At 39.6% G+C, this 21,873-nt stretch overlaps 1 protein-coding gene and 1 long non-coding RNA gene across 4 annotated transcripts in view; one reads left to right on the forward strand and one right to left on the reverse strand.

Annotated features, from left to right (window-relative positions):
* Positions 1–21,873, reverse strand: part of ELOVL6 (ELOVL fatty acid elongase 6) — a 151,558-nt gene that overhangs the window by 20,718 nt on the left and 108,967 nt on the right. The gene's annotated exons all lie outside the window — the stretch shown is intronic.
* LOC135970976 (uncharacterized) overlaps positions 3,803–21,873 on the forward strand; it is a 61,042-nt gene continuing 42,971 nt past the window's right edge. Inside the window, exon 1 of the long non-coding RNA XR_010586953.2 lies at positions 3,803–3,917. This is a non-coding gene — a long non-coding RNA (uncharacterized lncRNA). The remainder of the gene's footprint in view (positions 3,918–21,873) is intronic.

The following is a 21,873-nucleotide window of genomic DNA, read 5'->3' on the forward strand; positions in this document are numbered from 1 at the left end:
CCCTGACAGGCCCCGGTGTATGATGTTCCCCTCCCTGTGTCCATGTGTTCTCATTGAGAAGAGGCATCTTTAATAGACAATGTCTACTTTAATTTGGTCTAGTGGTTAGCCTTAGCTAAAAACGTATTTTTCAGTAATATAAAAAGCCAAAGTGTAGATTTTATTTTTTTGTCTAATAAATGCGTAAGCAGTTAAATGGGGGGATAGGTTGTAATATTCTGATAATTTTCTTCCTCTGCTACTTAACAATTCAGTGTATAGCTTCACTTTACCCTTGATTACTCTGTGATCATTTCTAGGTTTGAGTCATTTATCTTGCTTGAAATCTTACATACCTCCGTTAGAAAATCTGAAAATCTCCCCAACACCTTGTGGATCAAGAAACATGAGGCAAAAATTACACATCACATTATCATAATAAAAAAAATACACATATTTTGACCTAGCAATTCCACTGTTGGAACATGCGTTAGTCCGTTCTCACACTGCTATAAGAAACTGCCTGAGACTGGGTAATTTATAAAGGAAAGAGTTTTAATTGACTCACAGTTCCACAGGGCTGGGGAGGCCTCAGGAAACTTACAATCATGATGGAAGAAGAAGCAAACATGTCCTTCTTCACATGGTAGCAGAAAGGAGAAGTGCCAAGAAATGTCCTCTGACATGAAAATCGGTAAATAAATTACAATGAACACAATACAGCCATGAAATGTACCAGCGATCTTTGCATCAGGTGCTGACATGAAAGAACACCAAGATGCTCGATTAAGTGAAAAACATAAAGAGCAGAAGAGTACCTATGGTATGATCCAATTTGTGTACATTTTTTAAAAGGTTATGCATCTATATGATTATTACTGTTAGAATTTCATTTTATTAATCAATGTTTCACTTTCTTTCAGAAGCTATTAGAAAACTAACTTTAAATCTTTATTTCTAATATTTATGTCTTTCACATATTTTAAGTTGATATCTGGAGTAAAATAAACCTTGGGTTTTTTTAATTTTAAAAAATGATACCTTAAAAGTCTGAATGTTACTTAGACGTAAATGCCTTTCACAGAGATCTCCTCCGAGATCTGACATACTAGCTGGAGCTTTTAATCTAGTGGGGAAGCAGACAGTCAACAATATGAAAAAAGGACAATAATAAATAAATTAAAACTAAAATACATGATAAGAGAGAAAAGTACTAGATATAAAAGCTGAACTTAATTTAGAGTAGGATAAGGAAGACAGAGGACAGAGATAAGGCCTTTTGGGAGAAATAACATTTAGGCCTTGAGGCATGAAGTAACTTCCATAGCTTTCTATATCTAAAATGGTATCTAAAAATGACTGATAAATTGTATCATATGATGATAATCTTAAACTCCCAGACTGAGAAAATGCTACATGTTGCAGTGCAAAGCCTGTCTGTGCTGAAGGCTTCATGGAAGAAGCAGTAAGTGAGGAAAGTCTTGGAGCACAGAGAAGCTATCTTCGTGGATAATATGATCCCCTGATAAACCTGAGAGCAGAGTGCACTCTATGGCTGCTGTCTCCACTCACCACCAATCCCCTGGTGGTCAGAAAACTTCAAGCGCAAACAGATGTTCTGATTAAATGTTTGATAGGATCAGTTGGCTTCGATTCACTTTCAGAAGTACCCGTTTATTCCCTTAACTTGTAAACCTAAGCTTTTTAAACATAAAAAAGAAAGCTTAAAGGGTCTGAACATTTCTTAGATAATAACTCCCTTGCTTTTCAGAGGTCTGACATGTTGGATACTGCTCAGCACTGTCCCTGCATCTGGAGTGTGCAACTGGAAAGGAGCACGCTTGCTCCAGTTACCTGGCACAGCAGAGAAACGTGGGGGCCAAGTTTTAGAAACTAACCTGATAAAAACCGCCTGGCAGAGTGAGGAGTGAGGAGGGGTGGAGAGATTATAAATAATGGGCTGGGCTCCGTGGCTCACGCCTGTAATCCCAACACTTTGGAAGGCCCAGGCAGCCTGAGCTCAGGCGTTTGAGACCAGCTTGGCTAACATGGCGAAACCTGTCTCTACTAAAAACACAAAAATTAGCTGGGCGTGGTGGCAGTGCCTGTAGTCCCAGCTACTCAGGAGGATGAAGCTGGAACCGGGGAGGCAGAGGTTGCAGAGCGCCAAGATTGCGCCACTGCACTACAGCCTGGGCAACAGAGCAAGACTCTGTCTCCAAATAATAATAATAATAATAATGGGGGCAATTGGTACCATAATGGATATCAATTAGCATTTCCCAAAAGAAAGAGAACACCTGGCTATAGAATTTATAACATTTTGAGATTCTGATGAAGATATCACACTATTTTGTAAAACAAGCAGGATTTTATGTTACTTGAGCTACTACTATTATTATTATTTTTCTTGGGGAGGATACAAAGACTTCATCTCCTTGGCACCACTAATAGCCTTGGCCTTGTCAAGGCCAGAGAGAAAAGCAGTTACTGCTTGCTCCAGCCCAGCTCCCAGACTAAACGATGCAAGTTTCAATGCTGGCTGACAAGTACTTGGCTCTGTGCAAGCATTGCGCTGGATGCTGCCATGGCATTTCACATTTACAGAACTTGATTGAGCCCCTAGATTATGGAATTTGATTCTCAGTACACCTCATGGAGCACCATTATCCCTGTTTTATAGACAAAGAAACAGGCACAGAGAGGGCAGAGGACTGGCCCAAGGTCTCACAGTTACTAAGTAGCAGAATCTTCTGTCTACAGCTCAGTGCTTGCCTTTTACCTGATAGCTGATCCGGAAAACTCACCAGGCTTTCATTTAGCATAGTGGTTCTCTGCCTGGCTGGAAATGACAATCAGCTGGAAGCACTAAGGCAATTCTAACACCTAGGAGTCATCTCAAAACAACTGGCTCAGAATCTTGGACTTGGCACCCGCTGTGGGTCCTAGCTTGCCGGCTCTGGATTAGGGACACCTTGGAGACCCCACCCTGTAAGATGCCTTCTGGCCTGTCCTCCCTCTACAACCCCACTCCATGAGCCTGGGAATGACGCTGCTCAGGCAGCTGATAAAGAATGGTGCCTATCTGTGCATCCCTGGTGTCCTAGATGAGAACCTTTCTCCTGGAATTTTAAATCTGAAGAGGTGTACTAAATTCTACAAAATTAATTACTGGTGTGCTTTCTTCCCTTGCCTTTTCTTCTTCACTCAACTGTGGAAGAGATGCCACAATGCATTCCTGTGGAGGCTTGGGCATGCCAAATGAATACTGACTTCAACTACAAAAGAAAAAAAACAGTGTGCTAGTTTCTGGACTTTTCTAATAGAAACAAAGAACAAAGTTCTACCAATAGTGACCTCAATTAAGCAGAGCAGAAAATTAAAATGATGCTTATATGAGCCAAAAAAACCTAGAATAAATGTATTCACAGTAAAGATTAATGTTGAAGCCAAAAACTCACCAGGATCACAAAAGTGGTTAGTCATCTTGTTTTTACAGAAAACTTTGTTCCTTTGAGAAAACTATTAATCTCTTTCAGGGTATTATCAAATTATTAGGATAGTGACAATTCCAGTGCCATGATAATAGCAGTGCTCCATTAACTCCATCTCACAGTCCTAGATAGGTTTCACAGCCTCATGAGGAAACCAAACTTTTTTCCTGGGGGAAAAAATGTCATGTTGAACTGTAATCCCCAGTGTTGGAGGAGGGGCCTGCTGGGAGGTGATTAGAGGGGTGGACTTCCCCCTTGCTGTTCTCGTGATAGTGAGTGAGTCCTCACGAGATCTGGTTGTTTAAAGTGTGTAGCACCTCCACCTCGGCTCTCTTCCTACTTCTCTGGCCAGGAAAGACATGTCTGCTTCCCCAGTCGCCTCCGCCATGATTGTAAGTTTCCTGAAGCCTCCCCAGCCATGCTTCCTGTACAGCCTGCGGAACTGTGAGTCAACTAAACCTCTTTTCTTTATAAATTAATCAGTCTCCGGTAGCTCTTTATAGCAATATAGGAAGGGACTAATAAAGATAATTAACGTAAATTTTTTGGGGAGAGCACTTGAACCATGATATATAACATTATCTGTACAGAATCTTCCCCCCAACCCAACTAACTGAAAACCAGGGAGGGAAAAAAGTCATTTTGACCCTCAGTATTCCCACATCCTTAAAATGAGGGGACTGGAAATGATTCCAGCTCTAAACTGTGAACTCACGTTATGGCTGCAAGGAAGGGAGGTAGCAGTCATAAGCTCCAGCTCTTCCATATGCCCAGTTCCTTCATTTGGGTTCATTAATCTAAAGGTCCATTCAATCTTTACAATCTTTTAAAGCAGCACATTGTTCTTTTTTTCCCAAGATGTTCGTAGTTGTCCACAGTAACTGAATTATTATTAGCACAAAGCACACCAAAGAAGGTAAATGTAATTAAGTCATTTCACACATACTTGTAAGCACTCAAGTGATAGGCCCTGTGCTATACCTTACTCCTCACTGAAAAGAGCTTAGTTTTTTTCTTTCCATGTTTAGTTATTTTTATTGGAGCAAGTATGTGTATGCTCTGGAACTCAGGTCATTTGCAAGCATGAACCGTGAAGTGTCTGGTCACGATATGCCACTACAGTGAAGGCAAATCACCTTTTCAGGCAAGGGGACAAAGCTCCGCTTTCAGAACCAGCAGGGTGGATTCTTCCCACAGCTGGCTCCCCATCTCCCGCCCAGCCTTCCCTCCACAGTTTCCTCCACCGCTCTCTCCCGGCACTTGGCCAAGATCCACTGCCTGCTCAGAAGGATGCCAGGCGTCTAAGCACCATTCCAGAGCAGTGGATCAAGGGGTTTTGTGTTTTAAAAGAGTGTTCGAATACCACCACTGAAAAGAGATAGTAGGAAAAGATACTCCTTTCTAAATCACATCTTTCATTGATAAATATATTTTAAAGATGGATATACAGACCTCCAGGGAAGTTTCAGGAGAATTTTCCAAAAGATTTCAGGGCCTGCCAATATCTGGTGAACTCTTTGGAGTTAAACTTCATAAGGTGGGAAGGGTGGAGCCAGCCGCCTCCTCACCTGGATCCTTTGCATGAGAAATACAGTAGTTCACAAATGAAATCAATCCACCAGTGTGAGATCAGTGAGACAGAGATCAGCTGAAGCCTGTTGACTGACAGCCATCAACTTGCTGGCGCGCCTAACTCCTAGCAGCTGACTAGTGCACACTCAGAACATTGAGTCTGCGGCTTTAAATAAAAAAAAAAAATTAAGTCGCACCTGTAAAAAATCCTTTGGCCAGGTGCAGTGGCTCACGCCTGTAATCCCAGCACTTCGGGAGGCCGAGGCAGGCGGATCATGAGGTCAGTTCGAGACCATCCTGGCCAACATGGCGAAAACATGTCTACTAAAAAGACAAAAATTAGCTGGGCATGGTGGCAGATGCCTGTAATCCCAGGTACTTGGGAGGCTGAGGCAGGAGAATAGCTTGAACCAGGGAGTCAGAGGTTGCAGTGAGCCAAGATTGCACCACTGTACTCCAGCCTGGTGACGGAGAAACTCCATCTCAAAAAAAAAAAAAAAACCCTTTGTACTGGTATTTCTAGAAATCATGGGAATTTATCTTCCAGGTGAAACTCACTAGTAGGCTCTTTAGTTTCTAGGGCTTATACAAGGTGCCCAGATGGGCCGCCCTCCAAATGTGCCACACTGGCAACAGTCGGCAGTGACTGTGTTGCCAAGTTCATCTCCTTCAAGAGAAATCCCAGTGAAAAACCCTGGGGAGCACTTTTATCTCTGACTTGTGGCCAATTCAACATCTCTTATCTTAAAGTCTCCAAGATTCTGGCATGGTTACTCAGACATCTGAGAATCTCCAAATGGTCTTCTCTGATGTCCTCTCATCTCCATTTCAGGAACTTCCTGTTCCGCAAAGGAAGCCTGAAAATTGTCACCCTATTGTACATCAAAGCCTTCCAGAGTCCTGTGAAAAAAGGCAACAAGCAGTCCTGGCCCCAATTTAATCACAAAATGATTTTGAAAATGAGAATCATAACACAGATAAGCTAATTTTTATATATGTGTATACATCTAATTTAAGAAAAATTATCCCTGGTTTGTGAATCTGGAACAGTTAGGAACATGTTTAAACTCTCCTATCTATTCTACTGATTTCTGTGCGTTTCATCCTCAATTTTTTTAAGGTCAATCTGCTAGATTGTAATGATAGAATTCTGGTAATTTTCAAAATGAGAAATCTGTGTATACCTTTATCTCTTGGTAAGAAACCACACCTCCATCTCCATACCACACGTGCCGCCAAGCTCATAGGGCTGATAGCGGGCACACACTGGACTGCTGCCTGGCTTGGCATTCTACCAGTACTGTCCCAGGAGTGGAGCTCACTCTTTTCACAGAGGCATTTTTTTTTTTTTTAAATCTCAGGGTAGGAAAAATATAAAATGTCATTAAGTGTGTTCTCACAAGTTATCTTAAATGTCTTTAGGGAAAAAGTCTGAAAGTGGGCTTTGCCTGTGGAATAACCTTGGGTCCTTAAGCACCAATGAGTAATGCAAACTCAATGGGTATTTGTGAGCTACGACATTTATGATTATTAAGTAGGGTTTCATAATAAAGGTTTCAAAAAGTCTGTGGTTTTTCTTGCTTCACGATTCCCAGGCTACTGAATTTTCCTAATGGCCTCCTAGCTGAACTCCCCAGGAGTCTCTACATTTCCTCCAAGGAGAACGTAGTTTTCTCCCTTCACTATGAAATGTAAGCATTGAGGAACAAGGGAAATTCTTTCCACCTCTGCTCCCAGCCTCACAGCCAGTCCAGCAGAGAGGATGGAGCCCTTGATGCTTTAGGGCTTTCCTGTCTTCTGGAGGAAAAGCCAGTTTCCATCTGAAGTGTGAGAGGGGAAATAAAAAGACCACCACTGGAAGATAATTGGTTTATCTCCCTCACTTTCTGACTTATTCCTTATTCTTGTTCTATTCTTTTCCCATAGTCCATGGCCCTTCCAAACTTTAGGTTACAAAATACAGGTTTGTCTCCTCCATCTCTGCAAAACAAAATCCCATAATTCCTCAATTAGAGATTAGGAGAAGACAAACACAATGGCAGCAGGAAATGGCTGAAACCCCTTTGTCCTTCCTGGGGTATTACATAAATTTTCAACCAGTAGAATTGCAGATAGATAGCCCAGGTTCTAAACATAATCATTCCTCTATATCGGGAAGACTAGTCCCAGGAACTCCCCAGGATACCAAAATCTGAGGATGCTCAAGTAGCCGATATTAAATAGCATGGTATTTGCACATAACCTATGTACATCTTCCCATATACTTTAAATATCTCTAGATTACTTATAATACTTAATACAACATACATGCAATGTAAATAGTTGTTATACTGTATTTTAAATTACTTTTATTGTCTTGTCTTTTTTTCCTCCAAACCAAGCTTGGTTGAATCTGCAGATGCAGAACCTACAGATATGGAGGGCTGACTGTAATTTCAGCCAGGGGAGGGTCATGAGATTTTAATTACTTATTCAACCAATATTTCCTGAACATTTTATATGTGTCAGGCACTATTTCAGGTAAGAAAGGAGAGATCTGAAATTTTAAGACCTGGAGAACTTTAGAAATAATGTGGATAAGACATTAGGTACTGGGGACACAGCAGTAAATTCTGATAGGAATCACATTTGTTTGAGCTTACATCTTAAATGAGGGCGATAGATAGTATGTCAGGAAGTATATATTATAGTATGCCAGATGGTGATAAGGAGTATGTGGAGTGCTGGGTGGGAGTACAGTGTGCTGTTTTATTATATAATAAACATTTTTTAAAATTTATAGGCAGGAAGAACTCAATAATATGGTGACACTTGAACAGAGGCCTTAAGGAAATGAGGGGATAAGCCCTGCATTGGCTGTCCTTCCTGTAACTGGCCGTGGCCCTCCGTTGCATCCTCAAGTGTGCTTTGTTCCTTCATCTCCTGGAGATGGAACTGTGATCCAGAATATGTAAAGAACACTTACAACTTAATAACACATAACTATTAAAAAATGAGCAACAAACAAATATATGTTACTCCAGAGATAATATACAAATAATGAATAAAAAGCATATGAAAAGATGCTCAACCTTACTGATTGTTAGAAAATGAGGTATCACATCACAGTCATTAGGATGGCTAGTATCAAAAAAAGAAAAATAATTACTGTGAGATAGGATGTGGAAAAATTGGAACCCCTGTGCACTGTTGGAGGGAATATAAAATGGCTCCATGGCTATTGAAAAACAGTATGGCAGTTTCTTAAATAGAATTGCCACTTGATTCAGCAATTTCACTTCTGGGAGTGTATTCCAAAGAATTAGCAAAAGCATCTAAAAGAGTTCCTTGTACACACATGCTCAAAACAGCAGCATTATCCACAATTGCCAAGAGATGAAAGCAATCTAAATGTATCAATGGATGAATGGATAAACAAAATGTATATATATGATGAAATATTACTAAGCCTTGAAAAGGAAGATTATGACACATACTACAAAGTGGATGAACCTGGAGGACATTTGTCTTTTTGTGACATAAACCAGTCACAAAAACAAATACTGTATGATTCTGCTTATGAGGTATCTAAAGTAGCCAAATTCATAGATACAGAAACTACAATGGTGGTTGTTGGGTTGGGGGAGGCAGAAATGAGTTTTTACTTAATGGGTACAGTTTCAGTTTTGTAAGATGAAAAAAAAAAAAGTTCTAGAGATCGGTAGTACAACAATGAATATATGTAACACTACTGAACTATACACATAAAATGGTTAAGATGATACATTTTATCCATTTTTCACCACTACCACCACAGCAACACAAAAAGACCCCTGGAAGAGGGCCTTCAATGTCTCTAACTCTAAACTCCTATTCCTTAAAGAATCACTTCCATATACCAATTAAATGGATTCTCAAGTTAATGACTGGTAAATTGTTGGGACAAAAGTCCAAATGTAGTTGACATGTGCTTTTGATGAAAATGCTAAAATAACTTCCTGAAACACATCAAGGTTTCCAACAATGAAGAGTTGATAGCCTGAAACACAATTTGATCAAAACTTGAATAGGCATAGTGATGTTGCACTGTAGTATTATGGCACGCAGTGGGTAATAGAGAGCAAGCAGATGAGAAAAACTGAACTCCATTTTCACACAGCCACAGCTAGCATCCTGCCAGACAGATGTGAAGAAATTGCTTGATAATGACTCAGCACTGGAATCTATAAATTGAATCTTTTTATAGGTAAAAATAAAGTATTAGTGATAAGTGCTGAAGAAAAGAGATAAACATTAGACCAAGTGTTCTTGAGACAAAATTATATGAAGTATAAGAGATGGTGCAACTGAAACCAGAACTGTTCTCTACAATTTACTGTATATAACTGTACGTTATACACTGCATGGTGATGTTTTAGTCAAGGACAAATCACATATATGACAGTGGTCCCATATGATAACACACAGAGAAAACAACTTTGTGGCACTTGGTTTTGGCACTGCAGATCAAATAGGAGAAATGATTCATATTAGTAATGGTCCTAGGACACTTGCTTTTCCATATGAAAAAAACATGTAAATAAAAATATATACCCTCTTGGTTTGTGGAAGTACACAAGGATAAAAATCACCTAGCGATATATTTCTCAGGATGCATTTCTTACAGTGCATCCCTGTCACTAACTTATGCATGACTGTGTATGATAGGCTATGTACGTTTTTCATTAGAGAATATGGACTCAACAATTATTCACAAACCCTTTTAACAGCTCCATGTAAATCTCAAATGAAGACATTATTACCTGTAAGTATCAGAGCTAGTGAATGTTAACTGAAGCTAGAGACAAGAATCTAATGCGCAACATGAGCAAAACCAGAGAACATACATATCCCTTTAGGAAATTGTGATTTAATTAGGATGTTTCTCTCTGGGTTTATTCACTTAAAAACTTTTTCTATGCCTACTACATACTAGGTTCTTCATACCAAGCAATTCAGAAAAAGACAAATCAATTTTCACAAAACCAGTATTCTAGTGTGGGAGACTGATGAATACATTAAAAATAGCTTACTAATTTCAGGTAAGTGCCACAGGATAAAAACACTGGGTAAAGTGATAATGGACTAGGGATGGGGGCAAGAAGGTCGTCTTCTGACACGAGAGAAGGCCTCTCAGAAGCCGGGACATGTGATCTGATAACTGATCAATTAAAAGGGGCCAGGCCGGCCAATACCTAGAGAAGAACATACCAGGTAGAGGGATAAATCACTAAGCACTAATCAGCTGGGCACGCTTAGTATGAGGCCAGAGGCTGGCGGTGATGGGGACTGAAAAGAGACACGATTTAACAGGTGGGCATGGACTAGAGCTCATAGGGCCTTTGAGGATTCTGACACAGATAGTAATAATTATAAAATTCATTTTATTCTAACTGCACCGTACAAGCATTGGTGGGTTTTAAGCAGGTAGTGATATGATTTATATTTTTAACAATACAGGCTACTGTGTGGTGAAAGGATTAGTAATTAATATAAATGTTAAAATATTCATATTATAATAGACACTTAAAAGTATATTGTGTCCCACATTTCCAAAGATGATGGTGGTGGTGCTTAGTACATGGTAACAATGGGCATAAGAGAAGCAGACAAAGATGGGATCTATTTTGGCAGTATAGCTGAATAGGCTCCCTGGGATGCTGTGATGGATGCTGTGAGATGTATATATATGATATATATATCATATAACATACGTATGTCACATATGTCATATATATGCTATATACACGTCATATATGTATACATGCACACATATATATATATATATATTTGAGATGGAGTCTTGCTCTGTTGCCCAGGCTAGAGTGCAGTGGCATGATCTCCACTCACTGCAACCTCTGCCTCTCGAGTTCAAGCAACTCTGCCTCAGCCTCCTGAGTAGCTGGGACTATAGGTGCGCGCCACCACGCCTGGGTAATTTTTGTGTGTTTAGTAGAGACGCGGTTTCACCATGTTGGTCAGGCTGATCTCGAACTACTGACCTTGTGTTCTGCCCGCCTCAGCCTCCCAAAGTGCTGGGATTACAGGCGTGAGCCACCATGCCCAGCGGATACTGTGATATATTAATAGCAAGGAAGAAAAGACTAAGCTGGCCTGAGCAACAGGGTGAATAATGTCACTAGACACTGAGAAGGAAAGAAATTGATTTAATTATTAACTTATTTGTATATTGATTAAGTTGTGGTAGAGTGTTGGCAGGGATGGCTAAGAACATTTTTATAAAACTCCAGTCAGACCATGTTGAGTTTAAGGTAAGATGGAACATCAAAGAGAGAAAATGCAAACTGATATGCAAGTAAGAGGTTTGGCAATGTATGTGCATGTGTTGGAGGGATATGGGGAGGGGAAATCATAACCACTGGAACATTCCTCTCCTAGGAAGTCACAGGAGAGGCTGCTTCTGGGTTGCTTTGCCTCTCATGGCTCTGCATGGATGGCATGAGGCCAAACAGGAAGCCGACTGAGATAACAACTTCCTCAAGTGATAGGTTACCAGAACACTGCTATCTCAGGTGCAAGCAGCCAGTTAATAGTCCACAGTGCTGGAAAAAAGAGCTGGTGAAAGGTCAGAGGCACAATTAAGAAATGCATGAGTAAAGAGTAAGTATGCCATAGTTGACCAGAATCACAGTCTGATGCCTGTCTAGAGAAACACACCATGTATTGAACTTCTCGTCTACTGAACATGTCCCAAAAGCCTTTAGTTGTTCAATGGGGACAGTTAGTGTAAGAGTCCCTGGAATCTGGTGAGGGGGCATTGGGTCGTATCTAAAAGGGCATATAAGCCCCCTAAAACTAGATTGAAATTTTAATTACAGTAAAACATGGAGATTGTTAAAAATGCATATTTCCAAGCTTCACCAACAGAGGCTTTTTTTTGGGAACAGGACCTCACTTTGGAGTGCAGTGGTGTGACGTTGGCTCACTGCAGCTTCCACCTTCCAAGTTCAAGTGAATTCTCCTACCTCAGCCTCCTGAGTAGCTGGGACAACAGGCATGCTCCACCACGCCCAGCTAAATTGTGTACTTTTTGTAGAGATGGGGTTTCGCCATGTTGTGATCCACCCACCGTGGCCTCCCAAAGTAATCCCAAGAGTGCTGGGATTACCGGCTCTAATTTTATAGCTTTGGGGAAGACCCCAGAAATAGGGATTTTTAATAAACATTCCAGATGTTTTGATGCAAATGACCCACAGGCCACAGTTTGAGAAACTCTACGGCAAAGTGTTTGCCTCCCTCCGATGCTCATAAAATCATATTCCTATCTAATTGAAGCCATTCACGAAGTCTTTCTGGATTTAGTCCTCTTTAACTTTTTGACCTATCTCAGTTATGTAAGCAGCATGGCATTTTAAGTCAGACCAATTAATCCTGATTCTGTAACCAGCTATGTGCCCATGGGTAAATTTCTTAATCACCCAAGCAGCACTTCTTTCATCCCAAAATAGGGATGTGGTTGTCTTTTATGTGCATCTGAATCATGACATTTTGAAATACCACTATATACAATATTAAGGAGGATGTACTTTATATGTTAAATTTGAACGAATGTGAATCCTTTACATCTAAATTATACTCACGAATCACATAATTTCAAAGCTAGTGTTCCAACTTGTTTAGTACATTTATAATATTGCCACATGAGAGCAGTGTGTTAGTGGGAAATGGAAATATATGTGATTTTTGGTCATTAGTTTCTAAACCACTCTTCCCTCAGAAGTTCCTAAGTGTGATTTGATGACTCCTGTGCTGTTATTTTAATGACCACTATTGGTTAATTATGACCATGCTTCCCAGGGGTTCATTAAGTGGTAGTGGTAAAAATGAAAAAATTGTTAGAGCCAAGAACTTTTGAGAGAAGAAACAAAAGTTAGACACGACAAAAAATATGTATCCATTCGTTGTGTTTAAAATTGTTTTACAACATGACATTAGATATAGATTTATAGGCTCTGAAAATATCTCCCTATGAGACATTTATTCCTATGGGAAAACTGATCTGGAATTAGGAAAGTTCTGAGTTATTTGATTATTTTGAAACATTCAAGGATCTTATCCCTGAATGTGACCAACCTATAATAGTATTTCCTTTGCAGGTCTGTTGTGAGGATGAGTAAAGCACCTGGAATAGGATGTCCAAATGAGTTGTTAGGTTTGGAAATTTAGGGAAACACCTGTCACTGTTTCTCTGTTCTCAAGAGGGGGAGCCTTCTCATTTTAAACCAGGGTGTTCTTACAAATTTGGGAGATATGAAGTTTTTAGAACGATATAAATTTCCTATTCAATATTGAGAGGTTCTTCCTGTCTCTTCTTTCTCACAGCCTCCCTAGACACCACCCCCACAAGGATTTGATGAATTACCTAAAAGTCACCAAGGGAGCCTGATTGAAACCCTCAACTCTGTATTAGGCCGTCCAGAAGTAGATGATTCTAATTTTCTTTCTCATTTTCTGTAATTTTGATCAGATGCTTCTCTACTTTGCATTCTATTAGTTAACGTTAACAGTCACTTCTGAGGAAATTACTGCTTTAGAAATACTTTTTATAAAATTCAATCACTATTCTTGTACCTTGACTCACATTTTTTTCCTACTACAAGACTAGAGTCATCTGAATTGCCTGAAAACTTGGCAGCTCTAAAGGGTAATTATTCTCACTTTTGGACTTGATCCAACACAGGAAACAATAAAAGACTTCCAGAAGGTTTCCAAGCCCAGCTGTCTCTGACACCACTCCTCATTCTGCAAAAATATTTGAATGAGTTTTTTAGTTTGCACCTGTCACTAATGTCACAGCAGACACTGGCCCTTACCTTGTTCATACATTTACTTAAACCACATCTACATTTTTAGATCAAGAAACATTTAAAACTTCTGGTGGAATGAAGGAGTAATTTTTTTAAAAAATAGCTCCTGTTACCTAAAATAAAATTGTAAAAAATAAATAAATAAATAAATAAAAATAAAAAACCCTCTTTTCTAGTTGGTTTTCAGCACAAAATACTTCCAATCAAAGGAATTTCTGGTAGCGTTGTCTAGTCAAAAGATTGTTCATTTTGTCCTTAACAATTAGAGTCGATTTGGCTCTCTCTTTCCTTTTCTTTTTTCAGATTCCTGCCTTTGTGAAGGTTACAAATATGTGGTTTTATTACATTTTTTGAAGAGTGTTTTAAATTGCAAATGTATTTAGAATTTATAGGACATCAAAGGATTTTGCCTGTACAAGAAACAAGAGATAATGGATAGCAAAGCCAAGGTGACCTTGACCCTCAGTTTGGAAACTTCCAGGCCCTTCAGTCATTCCCACTCAAAGGTTTTGGATATACAGAGTGTGTTCTCACCAAAGCCAAGCACAGAGCGCTCATTAGGGTATTGTAGCTTATACATTTTCTGGGAGTGAAAATGAGAATAAACACTAATTCTATCAAAGGGCTGGGTGCAGATAACCCCAAGTGAAAACATGAGGAATTCCTTGGGCATACAGTACACTCCCCTTACCCAACGGGGACACATTCCAAGACCCCTGGAGGATGCCTGAAACCCATCAATTAGGATACATTTGTGTTCATGTCTTCCACCCACAAATGTAATGGCTTTTCCATTTTAATAAGCACTTATTATGCACTGTGGCTATAAGTCTTGCAGCTGGAGGTGCAACAGCAAAACTAGCATGGATTTCTCTTTACTTCTGGAAAATTTCATGGATAGAAGATTTGTTTTCATCATAGATCTTGGCAACCTCAGCATATAATATGTTTTTCCTTACTAAGTTGAAAACTCTCACCTTTTCTCTTAAAGCACTTTCTGGCTTCTCTTTGGCATATCCAAGTAGCCAGCATCACTACTCTTGCACTTGCAGGTCATTTTAAGTAAAATAAGAGTCACCTGAACGCAAGCACTGTGACACCAAGACAGTCTGATCACCAATAGGGCTACTAAGTGACTCACAGGTGTGAATCTGCTCGACAAAGGAAGGATTCATGTCCTGAGAGGGACGGAGGGGGATGTTGCAGTATTTCATCATGCTAGTCAGAATGGTGCATGACTTAAAACTGATTGTTTGTTTCTGGAATTTTCCATTTCAGTTACCACAGGTAACTGAAACCACAGAAAGTAAAATTGTGGGTAAGGGAAACTACTGCACTCGTGTTTCATTGTAGGGACTAGAAGTCAGCTAGATGTTTTCCAACAAATTTCTTTGTCCTCCAAAAATAAGATCTACCCATGTCTTTTTAAATTTGTGTTATTTACTTTCTTTCTCTTTCCAGCAAATATTACTCTGACAGCTATTTCAAGTGATGAGCATACATTTATTTTAGGATAAAATGCTTAAATAGGCAAAATTAATAATGAAATAGAGGCTCGGTCTTTTCATGAACAAGTGTGGAGACGGTAGTGTATAAAAATGTGCATCCAGCTTAATATAACTACAGTTGGCCTTGGAACAACATAGGTTTGAACCACTCGGGCCCACTTGTACTCAAATTTTGTTCAACCAAACATGGTATTCCTGGGATATGAAACCCACCAATGCAAAGGACTTTTCATATATGCAGGTTCCGCAGGGCTGACTGCAGGTTCGAGTCTGTGCAAATTTTAGTATCCTGGGTGGTTCTAGACCCAATCCCCTACGTATACTGAGGGATGACTATACATACGGACAGCTTATAAGCCTGGAATTGATTTCCATGGGCGGTTTCTGAAAATGTGGAACAATGCCAAACTTCTGGATTTCCTGATAATTGAAATTCACTCCTAAGAGATAGCATGCTATTTTTGAGATGCAGGCAGAAGATCAGGACACTAGTTGGCTAACATCGTCTATGAAGTATATGAGATCCTGGCCCAGTGAGAGCTTATGGGTAGATAGGCCAACTTTTCTTCTTGTCAAAGCAGCTCATTGTCGTAGGTGTCACTGTTGCCTCAAGACAGCAAGTCATACATTTCAGAGAGGCAGTGCTCCAATGGAAAGACCTCGGGGCTGCATAATCATAGCCACAATGGTGATGAGGAGGTGGGGAAGGAGAAGATGAGAACAGTAACTTAGGTATCCAGAGGGCACATACCTCTTCAGTAGATAGCTGTGTTGGAGCAATTTCCTTTGTATTACACAACAGGCTTTAGGGTTTATTCCCAGGATTCTACTCTTAAGGTTTCTTAAACCTCTCTGAGCCTAGGTTTTCTCATTTGTAAAATGAGAATAAAGTACATACCTCAAGGCAGTCTTGAAAGTTAGATAAGATAATATATTAAGAGCTTAATACAGTGCCAAGCACCTAATGAATGATGTCTATTATTAGTGTTAGCATTATACCACACAAAAGATAAAATTCTCAAGTTTTTTTCTCACTAATTCCTCATAAAACAGCTAAATCTTGTGTTGAGGTGGGTGTTTAGACAGTATATGGAGAAGGGCAACTTTTTTACTGTGGGTTCCTTTTGAGCAGCAAGATTGACAACTAATCATTTACCATTTATCTACGGGCAAACCTTCTAAGATTAAAACAGAAATAAAAGTAGGCATCCTCTATTCATATTTTTGTCAACCATAACCCTTAAAAGATGCAATTTATGCCATCCTCAATAGCATTGTATATGTAAAGAAATCCAGTCATTAATTGAGATGTGACTCACACTTGGTGCTGGACCTGGACACGCAGGAACACAAGAGTGACAGGGCTTCTCCTCATTAGGGCCACAGGAGTTAGACCTTCCAGGAACTTACAGGAAAGTTTGACTTTCTTTCTTTTTTTTTTTTTTCTTCTTCCTTTTTTTTAATGAGACGGAGTCTCACTCTGTCACCAGGTTGGAGTGCAGTGGCACGATCTCAGCTCACTGCAACCTCCACCTCCCAGGTTCAAGCAATTCTCCTGCCTCAGCCTCCTGAGTAGCTGGGATTACAGGTGTGTACCATCATGCCCAGCTAATTTTTGTATCTTTAGTAGAGATGGGATTTCACAATGTTGGCCAGGATGGTCTCGATCTCCTGACCTTGTGATCCACTCGCCTCGGCCTCCCAAAGTCCTAGGATTACAGGTGTGAGCCACCACTCCCGGCCAAGAGTTTGACTTTCATACTTTAGAAATTCAGATCCAATTTTATTTGTAATTTTACCTTATGTGTGAATGCACAGGAAGAAATACAGAAGGTATTACAAAGGTATGGTAGAAAGAGGATCAATACAATATTCACAGGTTAGGCAAATGGAGAGAGATAGATATAGCCAACTTAAGAAGTACATGAGGCAGAAGATGTTTGTTTGCCTTTACTTTTAATGACTTCAAACTTTAATCTAGTTCTACTCTATCAATTTAAGGATCCACGTCCTTAAGGAGAACAGAAAATTACACACCTATCCTAGAGGTGTCAAATAGATTATAGCACACCTCAGAGTGACTCCTTCACTCCAAGGTTGATGGAAGATGGGTTTGGTCTCAGTAAACATGTATAAGGTGGCAAAAATCAGTTTGAGGAGTTAAACTGAAATCTCTAGAGGTAGGCTGTCTGTTCAGGACTGGAAAAGTACTAGAGTTTTAACTATATTCCTTTTAAAGGCAGAAATTAGATTTTCTTCTCTGCTTTCCTCTCCTGAGCTCTGCGCCCTTGTCCTGGAAAGTTAGTTTCTTTTTTATTTTCTTTGCTTTTTTGCCTACCTATCTAATCGGCATTAAGCTAGTATAAACTCCAACTTAAAGCCGAACCCCTTCAGAGAAACCACATCCCTGCCCCCCGCATAAGAGAACACTGAATAACTAATGATTCATAATTTCTTCAATTCATAAGCAATTCTATTAAACTGCAATGAAAATTTCTGCTCCAGCTCCGGGTTAACACAAATACCTAGAATCAATGAACAATCTCTCCCAGCTACTTTAATCACCCTGCATATCCACTGCTAAGTCAATGGTGCTAATGCACATCTCAGAACAAAAAATACAAAAAGCCACCCCTCTGTCTACCATTGTACCATTTGTAGTCAAATGAAAGGAGTAAAAGAAAATCGTTGCTTTATTAAGTTGTTAGGAAATTGCAATGAGCAAGGAATGAAGTATTATGCCCCAGATCAATCAATCATTTTAATTACATAGACTTGATTCTAAATCTCATGGCTCTGGAAACTGTGAGAATGATCTAGGATGACAACGAATACAGTGAGGATAACAATGAATACAGTGAGGATTGCTTGCACAGTCTCCAGCCAGCATAACAATTTAGTTATAAGTGATAACATGAAGGGATCAAACAGTCAACACCAATTCTCACTTAATAAATTTTTGAAACACATGCTAGGAAATGAGTTTCAAGGAGAGCTAAAAACCAATGAAATTAGTCCATTTACTAGTAGCTCTGGCTAAAAAGAGTTGCCAGTTTCAAGGAAGAAACAAGAGCTCCCTATGTCATATGCAAAATCAAGTCAGATCTGGGACACCTGTCGATACCCTAGTACCATCAAAAACAGATGACAGTTACTATTTGGAGCTTTGATTAAAACGTAGAGAATAAAAATTGAAAGCTTTCAGGAAAGAACTGTCGATGCTTTCAAGGCCGAGGTCATAAGAGGCCTGTAAGAAGTTTCATATGGGAAAAGCATTACATGTAGGAAAATGATTTTCATTGCTCTAATAGCAGCAAATAACCATATGGTGGATGACCAATTTCTCTTTGATGAACACTAGTACCACTTCTTCTCTACAGTCCTCCACTCACAACCATACGTTAAGGACATGTGGACTATCAGGGGAAGGAATACTCATCTCTCTATGTTTCAGTTAATTCTCTGCTCGCTAATGAGAATGTCCAGAGAAGAAATGTCTGGTATTTTTCCATGTTATTCTCCTTAACGTTTCCTTCAGCTAATCTATAATTGTGGTTACAGCATTTTATTTATGGATCATCTGAAGCATTCCAGATTATGCAATTAGGCAATTTCATTAAAAGTTCATTCCTTAAGTCTGAAGAATTGTTTAAGGATTCAACTTTTTAGTTTGAAATCTTGTAGTACACACACACACACACACACACACACACACACACACACACACACACACACACACACACGTGCACACATCCCAAACCCTGCCAAACAAGAAGGATCTGTGGAGGATCTGTGAGATAACACGAAGTTTATACGAACTGTAATCCCTAAGTCTTAATTCAAAACAATGCTTAACAAATGCCTGCAGGTGTTGTTATACTTATATCTCTTACATCTAAGTATATCATATCCTAAACTACCATGCAATCTTCTAGTTTGCTCATATTGTTTTTCAACCAAGTGTCAAAAGAGCTATGGTATTCCAGCTATTTAAATACTACCCCATTTTGGTAAAACGATTTAAAGAATCTTACATGTCAGCTGTTTCAAGTTGTTACAGCACCTGTAATGCAAAGATATTAGAGAAGCCATATTTTTGTCCACACTCAAATGTATTAACTGCATTACAGAGAATTAAAATTATGATCAAAGAATCTCAAGTTTAACATTAAATTATTAGAAAGTCAGGCACCAAAATATTAACAGTAAATACCTGTGAGAACTGGGATAAAAAGTCTGTGTGTATGCGATTTTGTGGTTTTCAGTTTTGATGCAGAGTATCCTACATTTTATAACTAGAAAGGAAAATTACTTAATCAAAAAGTGACCACTGGATGGATTTTCTAATTGTATATAAGCAATTCAAGTCATATAAGGTTATCAAGTCAACTATAGTTCCTGTGAGCATGAGAATTCACTCTTTGCCTACGCATACATAAACTTGCAGTTCTTTGTCATATTTGCATATATCACTCACTGTTATTTTCTTGGAAATAACTGAAATTCCAGGTAGTTCTTGAAGTCAAGAGAAAAGCTGAAAAATTTTCCTATTTCCGAACCCTTTGAAAATAAATGGAGACAGTTGCTAGTAAGTCTCTTCATTTCCCTTATTTTTTTTTTTTAAAAAAGCACCTACTTAGGCACTAGAGACACAGCAGGAAACCAGACAGACAAAAATCTCTGCCCTCATGGAACACAGAGTGCAGTGGAACGAGACAGACAGTGAACCACAGAAGTAATACATAAACAGTGGGCTGGAAGACAGCAGGTGTTAAAGGGAAAAATAAGAAAAGGCAATAACAAGCATGGATGGGAATATTGTGATTTTGGATAGGGAGGCTAGAGAAGGTCTCACCAAGGCCAAATATGAGCAAAATTCTAAAGGAGGTGAGGAATAAGCCATTAGAATATCGGGGTGGGGCTGGGCATGGTGGCTCATGTCTGTAATCCCAACACTTTGGGAAGCCAAGGCAGGCAGATCACTGAGGTCAGGAGTATAAGACCAGCCTGGCCAACACGGCAAAAGCCCATCTCTACTAAAAATACAAAATTAGCCAGGCGTGGTGGTGCGCATCTGTAGTTCCAGCTACTTGGGAGACTGAGGCAGGAGAATTGCTTGAACCCAGGAGGCGGAGGCTATAGTGAGCCAAGATTGCACCACTGCACTCCAGCCTGGGCAACAGAGCTAAACTGTCTCAAAAAAAAAAAAAAAAAAAAAAAAATTTGGATGGGCCAGATGCAGTGGCTCATACCTGTAATCCCAGCACTTTGGGAGACTGAGGCAGGAGAATCCTTGAGCCCAGTAGTTTCAGACCAGCCTGGACAGCACAGTGAGACTCTGTTTCTATTTTACTTAAAATATATATATAAAATATTTATATATGTATAACATATATGTAAAATATTTATATATATAACATATATAATTATATATAATATATATAACATGTAATTATACATAATTATATACACATATGTATAATTTTAAAAGAATACCTGGGTGAAGAGTGTTCTGGGCAAGGGAAGAGCAAATACAAGGGCCCTGAGGCAGAGGCCTTGTGACCATGTTTGAGGAACAGCAAGCAGGCAAGAGTGGCTGAGGAGAGGGAAGAGGGGAGGTCAAAATCCAACAAGGGCCAGGCCGTGTAGGGCTTTGTAGGCCACTGCAGGCTCCTGACACTACATAACATCAGTCCCTGATTTCTGGATGCATGTATGCATGTTCACAGGTAAAGACTGATAGAATGCAATGAAGACTGGACGAGGGCACGTCTAGGGCAGTTCATGCAAGAAATACAGAGTGAAAAAGTGAAGTGACTGGAAACAATAATCACATGTGACTGCAGAACTGGCAGGTGTGAGATTTGTATTCATTAATTCAACAACTTTGTGTGCACTTGGTGTTCCAAGGACAGCAAGACACAATTCTTGCCCCAAGAAATTCATAGTCTACTAAGAAGTACATCAGTTAAGGCAATATATAGTCTGGTTAAATGATGAACTACCAGCAAGTTCAGTGGAACTGAGATATGGGCTGAAATGATCAGATAGGCCATTATAGAGAAGGAATGTTAAGTCTAAACAATAAGATTTACAGAAAAACAAATAGAGGAAGAATGGAGAAAGAGGAAGTGCAGCATGTTCAAAGACATGAAATTAGGCTTGGACGTGGTGGCTCACACCTGTAATCCCAGCACTTTCGGAGGCTGAGGCAGGCAGATCACCTGAGGTCAGCAGTTTGAGACCAGCCTGGCCAATGTGGCAAAACCCCATCTCTACTAAAAATACAAAAATTAGCCAGACATGGTGGCACAAGTCTGTAATCCCAGCCACTTGGGAGGCAGAGGCACAAGAATCACTTGAACCCGGGAGAAAGAGGTTGCAGTGAGCCTAGATTGCACCACTGCACTCCAGCCTGGGTGACAGAGTGAAACTGTCTAAAAAGAAAAGGAATGAAATTAGGAATGGGCAAGG

Source organism: Macaca fascicularis, chromosome 5, assembly GCF_037993035.2.
Source record: "Macaca fascicularis isolate 582-1 chromosome 5, T2T-MFA8v1.1".
NCBI classification, from domain to species: Eukaryota; Metazoa; Chordata; class Mammalia; order Primates; family Cercopithecidae; genus Macaca; species Macaca fascicularis.